Source organism: Pteropus alecto, unplaced genomic scaffold (assembly GCF_000325575.1).
Source record: "Pteropus alecto unplaced genomic scaffold, ASM32557v1 scaffold238, whole genome shotgun sequence".
Taxonomy (NCBI): domain Eukaryota; kingdom Metazoa; phylum Chordata; class Mammalia; order Chiroptera; family Pteropodidae; genus Pteropus; species Pteropus alecto.
In genome coordinates, this window is record NW_006442104.1 from 1,714,035 (window position 1) to 1,720,838 (window position 6,804).

Sequence of the window (6,804 nt, forward strand, 5' to 3'; positions counted from 1 at the left end):
TTGAGGGAACGATATGGCATAGAGATAAAACCCCCCTCAGTGGGGTATCTCCACCAAAGTTACAATTCATTTACTCTTTGACCCATTGATTCTACTTCTAGAAATCGATCCTACAGAAACGCCTGAAAGAGGCATGACATGACATATGTGTGAGGACACTAATTACATTTCTAAAAATGAAAATAAACCAAGACAAATATAACCATGTATCAATTTAGTAACATAACCACACAGAAAACGATTATTTTTCCCCCAAGATGCTTTGATCACAGTACTCTGATTGAACATCCTTAGTGGGATACGCTCCACAGATTTAAAAAAAAACTACAAAGAAATTAAACTAAACCTGACTATTTTGTTAGTAATGAAATTCACATTGTTATTTTGAAACTTTTCTTTGTACTGTACAATAAACCAAATGAGGAGCTATGTTAATGATTATCTAAGAGAATATAAATTCAACATCAAAAATTAACTGTAAAACTAATGTTGAAATTGAAGTGAAAATAGTTAAATGAACATATAGTTTTATTAACAGTAAGTTATCTATCTTAGTCTCTGGAAATAGCTTAGCTGCAGTGTCACCCCAGAAGCAATTAGCACTCAGATTTTGCTCCACAAATTTAGAATTTTGGGGAGAACTAGCTGTTTTCGGGACTGGATTAGGAAAGGGACAAGGTGAGCCTGGAACACGTTGTCACATTCAAAAGCAATAAGCTTTCAAACAGTAACTGGGTCTGTTGTAAGGACACGAGAACCTACTTGTTAGAAGCGGCTCATGCTGCCCCAGATTGTGATGATTAGAACGTAAAAGAAGCAGTGATTACAGTGGACTGAAACACATTGGACCTATTAAAGCCACGAGTCCATAATGATAATCAAAAGAGAGAAAAACTGGGGAACAAAAATTCATTTGTCACCTTTCTAAGTGGTGATTAAAGCAACGTCTTCCTTTGCAAATTGGTAACTGAAGAGAAGTAATTAAGTATTCATCCTGCCTTGTCAGTAATAACGGTTTTTCAGGGCAAACAGACCCATTTATGACAGAAAGAGCTGTTTTACGGAAGACTGTCAAGCAATAAATGTGGAGGGAATGTTAAAATTATAAAGTCGACACTTCACCACTCCTAACAGATTCTTGTTTCGAGCATGGCAAAAAGAAAGAAGAAAAGTGTAGGTAATTAACGTGCAGTCTAAGGAGCACCAGAGACGTCTTCCAGGCAGAGGCAATGCAGGCTGAGGCTTGAGTGTGAGCAGGGTCAGAGAACGAGAGCTTGGGCAAAGGGCTTGTCACACGGACGAATGTGCGGGCAGCCTGGGAAAGCTTGAGAATCTACACTGGTACTGGAGGGGACCGTTACCCATTCAAGAGATCCAGAGTCGGCACAAAAACTGAAAACTGCACAGAGTCAAAAGTATCCTCAGAACATCCCTTCAGAAGGAGCCGACTTCCCTACAGAGTTGGGATCCCATCACTACTTGAGAACGATGAGATAATTAGCACTGGGGGTGATGTACAAAGATAGCGTGAGCTGAGGGGTACGTGAGAACTGAAGCCAGCTGCGGGAAAAACAGGAGTCCCGTATCCCCACTTTGCCTCCTAGAGGACATACAACCCATTCAGCAGACTAGCTCCCTGCTACTGATGTTGTTTCTATTTTCACTGTTACCCCCAGTCCCCTCTCAGTTGTCACTACAACATGCATGTAGTCAGCCTCTGTGGCCGAGTACTCACGGTGCAAAGATGCATGAGAAGGAGTGAGGGACAAGGGGTGACGCTGGAGAAGCAGGCGGGGCCCCATCGAAAAGAGGCTATGCTGCTAAACCAAGCGATTCAGACTTCGGAGTGGAGGGAGCTGCTAGAAAGAGGTTCAAGGTGGGTACGGCTCATGAGATCTGCGCTTGGAGAAGCCTACTCTGGCTTAGCGAAGGGTGTGGGGCTATGGGGATGCGGGTGCGAGTAAGGACGTAAGCCAGTGATGTAAGCAGGTTGTTGCCGCCACTTGTTCAGGTCCTCGTTCAGGGGCCAAGCATCACATGAACTGGACATGAATGCGAGGTTTTCATGATATAGACTGTCTTTATCAAGGGGAAAGTGGACGCCAGCTTCAGAATCCAGCTTCAGCACACCACGGAGAGGGCTATTCAGGACCTAGTGTCATCAACCGCAGAAGGCTAGTGGGAGACAAATGGCTGCTTCCCAGTAAACTCCCAGGACGAAAGAAGGGACCCACATGATGTTTCTTCCCAACAACTGCCTATAGCGAGGGAAATTATTTATGGGCCCAGGAAGGGGTCCCTTTCACTTTAACCCACCTAGCATACATCCAAAATAGTGGCCAATTGCAAAAACAAACTTCAAAATTCTAAACAGTCTACTTAGCACATATCCATTCAACAGACTTTACTGAGCATCGACTATGTCTGGGATGGCACTCACCATAGTCAGGTTTACAAACACTAATGATTAGGCCCCTGGGACGTAAAGACTTGATAAATGACACAGACAAGTGAACGGGAAATTTAGAACAGGGCCCTGGGGTCTCAGATGGGGGTGAGAACAGGGAAAGATCTCGCGCCAAGCCAACTACTGACTTCAGTGACCTTGGGAAGCCATGCCCTGAAGGTCGTTGGATGGGAACGGGCTTATTACATCAAATGCATCAAATGTCATTAGCCTAAAGTGTGAAAAACGAAAAATTTCTGGTGGATTTCATTTCCGACTTGCCTCATAGACAACCAAATATATTTTTGGTTTTTTAGCCTCATTGTTAAAAATATTCCTAAGGTGAATAAGACCACCGTTCTGTTTAGCAGATATAGCGAAATGAATGACTTCAAATTATTCTGCAATAGTTGCTACATAAGTAAAAGAATTTAATTTAATGTATTGGCAGCGTCAAGGTGGGAATTTTGGCATTACTCCTTTGCTCTAGAATGCTAAAACTAAAAAGTAATGATTAATACACACGTAGATTGATAAATGGGTAGATAGATAAAGAAGTTGCTAGATATAATATACGACAAAGTTCCTTTTTATAACTGCTATGGTCTTTGCAGCATAGTTATTTGCTTTCTTCAGAATACTCGAAGGCAAATAAATCTCAGTTAATCTGAAAATTCTGGTGAGCTTTGATCAAGTAGCACATACGACATTGTGCAAAATCACACTTTACACCCGTTGGCTGGTGAACGCGTTTACAAAGTGTAGTATGGTCATGATGGAACACCTCTGTCGATTAAAAGCGACAAATTATGATACATACTATAACACGAACGAACCCAAAATATATGAAGCTAAGTTCAAGAAGGCAAATGCAAAAGACAGTCTATATCATTTACATGAAATGTCCGGAGCAACTACATATTTCATCTATGAGAAATATCTATAAAAGCCACATCTATACAGACAAAAAGCAGACCACAGTTGCTTATGATGAGAGTGAAAGCAGGAATTCAGTGCAAGCAGGCACCAGGGAACTACTTGAGATGATGGAAATGTTCTAGAACTGAACTGCAGTGATGGCTGCTCAACTCTATAAATTGACTAAAATAATTAAATTGAACACTTATAATGGGTAAATTTTATGATGTGGAAATTAGAGTCCAATAAAGCTATTAAAACACACACACACTTCACATATTTTTAATCCAGGTAAATAGGACGTATTTAAAGATAATGCCATGTAGCTACTTCATACTGAGCATCTCCTCAAGTGCGAGGTACTGTTATCTCTCTCTGTTCCAGGAAACCGCTTTCGGTGGGGTGATGTGATTAGCCCAGGGACACACGCCAAAGCCAGGCTGAGTTAGGAATGGAAGCCAGTTGGGCCCGCCTAGAAATCCTACACAATATTTGTTTCAGTTTGCCCTCCAAAATGGAAACAATTAGTTGTCCCACATTCACATGATATAGACAGTCAAATAACAAATTAGATTCACCCTCCACCAGCCTCCCATCTCTTTTCCTGCTATTGTCAAACTCTGCTCTCGAAGTCTCCTGACCACACCTAGGGATGGTGCCGGAAGACAAAACCGAGCCTGTCATCCCCATGCTCTCAATGGTGTTGTGATGCCGAAGCCTCGGCTTGGGCCCTTCACGACCTTGCTCCAGCACTCAGCCTCATTGCTCACTGATCCTCCATCCAACCCTGCACTTCCCATCACTCACTGAAGGTGATGAACACGTCTATGTTTCTCCACCCTTTGCGCACGCAGCCACTCTCATTGAAATGATTGACTTCTCCTCGCCCCGGCCAGGTACTGGCAAACTGCTGCTCCTCTTGTAATATAATGAACAAACATCAAATTCTTAGTAGAGCCTTCCATGGCTTCTCCAAGCAGAGTTAGTTGTCCCAGGCAGCTTGTGCATACTTTGATCCTTTTTTTCAGTCTCTTAAACAGCATTTAAGCACATCTATTTGGTATTAATCTAGTGTATTTGTCATTTTTTTTTATAACTATAGCATGATCATCAAAAGGACTATTGGGATTATTCAAATCTCCATTTACTAGCTCTGTGACCTTGCAAAGATTATGAAAACTCTTTGTACATCGATTACCTGATAAGGCATTTGTAACTAGAATACAAAAAGAACACTTACAACTCAATAAGAAATAGACAAACAACCCAATTTAAAAATGGGCCCAGGATTGAATAGGCATTTCTCCAAAGAAGGTATACAAATGCCATGAATCATAGGAAAAAATGCTCAATATCTTTACTTATTAGGAAATGCAAAACAAAACAACACAATGACACTTCACACCCACTAGGATGTTTAGAATCTAAAAGTCAGATAATAATAAGTGTTGGTGAGGATGTTGAAAAATTCAAACCCTCATACATTGCTGGTGAAATGTAAAATGAGACAGCCATGTTGGAAAACAGTTGACAGTTTCTTAAAAAGTTAAACATAGACTTACCATATGACCCAGCAATCCCACAAATTCTACTCCTCAGTATCTTCCCAAGAGAAATGAAAGCATGTGTCTACAAAAAAAAAAAGAAAGAAAAAAACAACTTGGAAATGAATGTTTATAACAGCCAAGAAGTATAGAAAAACAACAAATGTCACTATAGACTTTTTATATGGATTTGTAATCCAGCTAATTCAAATGCTAGTTTCTCTTGCATTTTACATTTGTCTCTGAACACTTCAAATAGTCTACATTTTATATTCTAAAGAGCAGACTTAAATTTTACAGACTATGCTGATTTTGCAGCCTTATGCTCTGCCACGCCTCTCCCCTCCCGAAGCCTGCTCCCCTCTCCCAAAGCCTGGCCTCTCCCATAGCCCGTAAGCAAAACTGATCTGCTCTTGCTAGGAAACTGTTACAGTAAACTGCTCTAGATCTGGATTAAAACAGTAGACTTTTGGCAAAATAATTTTCACTGAATAGATCTACACAGAATTGGTGTTTCGGTGAATCGCCTTTTGGCAAATGGATTTTTAGCAAGTTGACTGAGAGCCAGTGAACAGCTTCTCCTCCTGCGCTCTGCCTCCCGCAGCTTTGTCCTTTGTTCACAGAAACGGGTCCACCAGTGGTCACGTGTTTTCACGATGTGAGCCTCTCAAGAGCTTCCAGGTTTGAGACATAAAGCTCATCTGTTTGGATTCGTGGCTCATAACACAAAGATGAAGGATGCACACCAGGGGACGTGAGGTATTGGGTAGCTTCTCTGTCCCTCTCTCTTTTTTCCCCCCAGTGGCCATGAAATTCTCTCTTCAAAAATTCTCTCTTAAAATCCAGAGGTTTAACATATCAAGGAGATTAATGAAGGTGCTGCTGCTGTGGCCTTTCTGTGACCTCCCCCACATGCACACCTATTCCCCTACTGGCTTCTGAATTCCTCAGAAGCGGACCTGGCAGTCTACATATCACAGTTTAAGAATCACTAGTTTCATCCAATCACGTCTTTTCACAGATCAGAAAACTGAGGCCCAGAGAGTCCCAGTGACTTAAGTCAAAATCCAAGGGAAGGATGAAAAAATAATGCTAGAATATGAACTCCCTCCCCGCCATAATGTGAATAGACAGACAACTAAAGGGGTCACCAGACATAATATCAAATCCCACTACTTGCTATAGAAATCTTCTCTGGTGTCCAAATGGCTCTTCCCAAATGGAAAAAACATGCATTTCTACTTCATAAGACCAAATTTAAGTTTTGTTTCTTCCTATCTTTGTACATTTGGGCCATGTCTCAACCTATCTGAGCCTCGGAGTTCTCATCTGCAATGAATGAATAAAAATACCTATGCTCCCAGACTGCTATGACAATTGAATGAGCTAACACATGTTAAGTGCTTAATCATCTGCATTATAGTAGGTACCCCAAAATGTTATTTCCTGTCCCTTCTCCTAGCCTTCTTTCTTTCTCTGCTCTGCACAGAACCTAAGGATTGCTTTCAAACACAATCCTCCCCAAAAGTCACCAATACTCAAAATAATCTGTAACCACAGTCCGAATAAAGTTCACATTGATCGCTCAATTAAAACCCACAAAGTAAATAAATACTATAGAGAGCAGCAAATAAAGCTGAAAATAGTTAAGACTCATATAAATTTGCATCAGAAATATCACTTCCCCTTGACATCTATCAGCCTACTTTTGGCTCTTTACATCGTCTTTTCCCCAAATTTTTACTGGAAATTTCCTATGGGCTTATAGGAAACATAGGAACCAATAACGTTTCTAGAAGTTCCCAAAATTAGCTGCTCTCCATCATGCAGACTCTCGGGGGGAATGTGCTGAAGGCCTGCCTGCTGACTATCTTCTGCAAACCTCAAGTCGAGGCA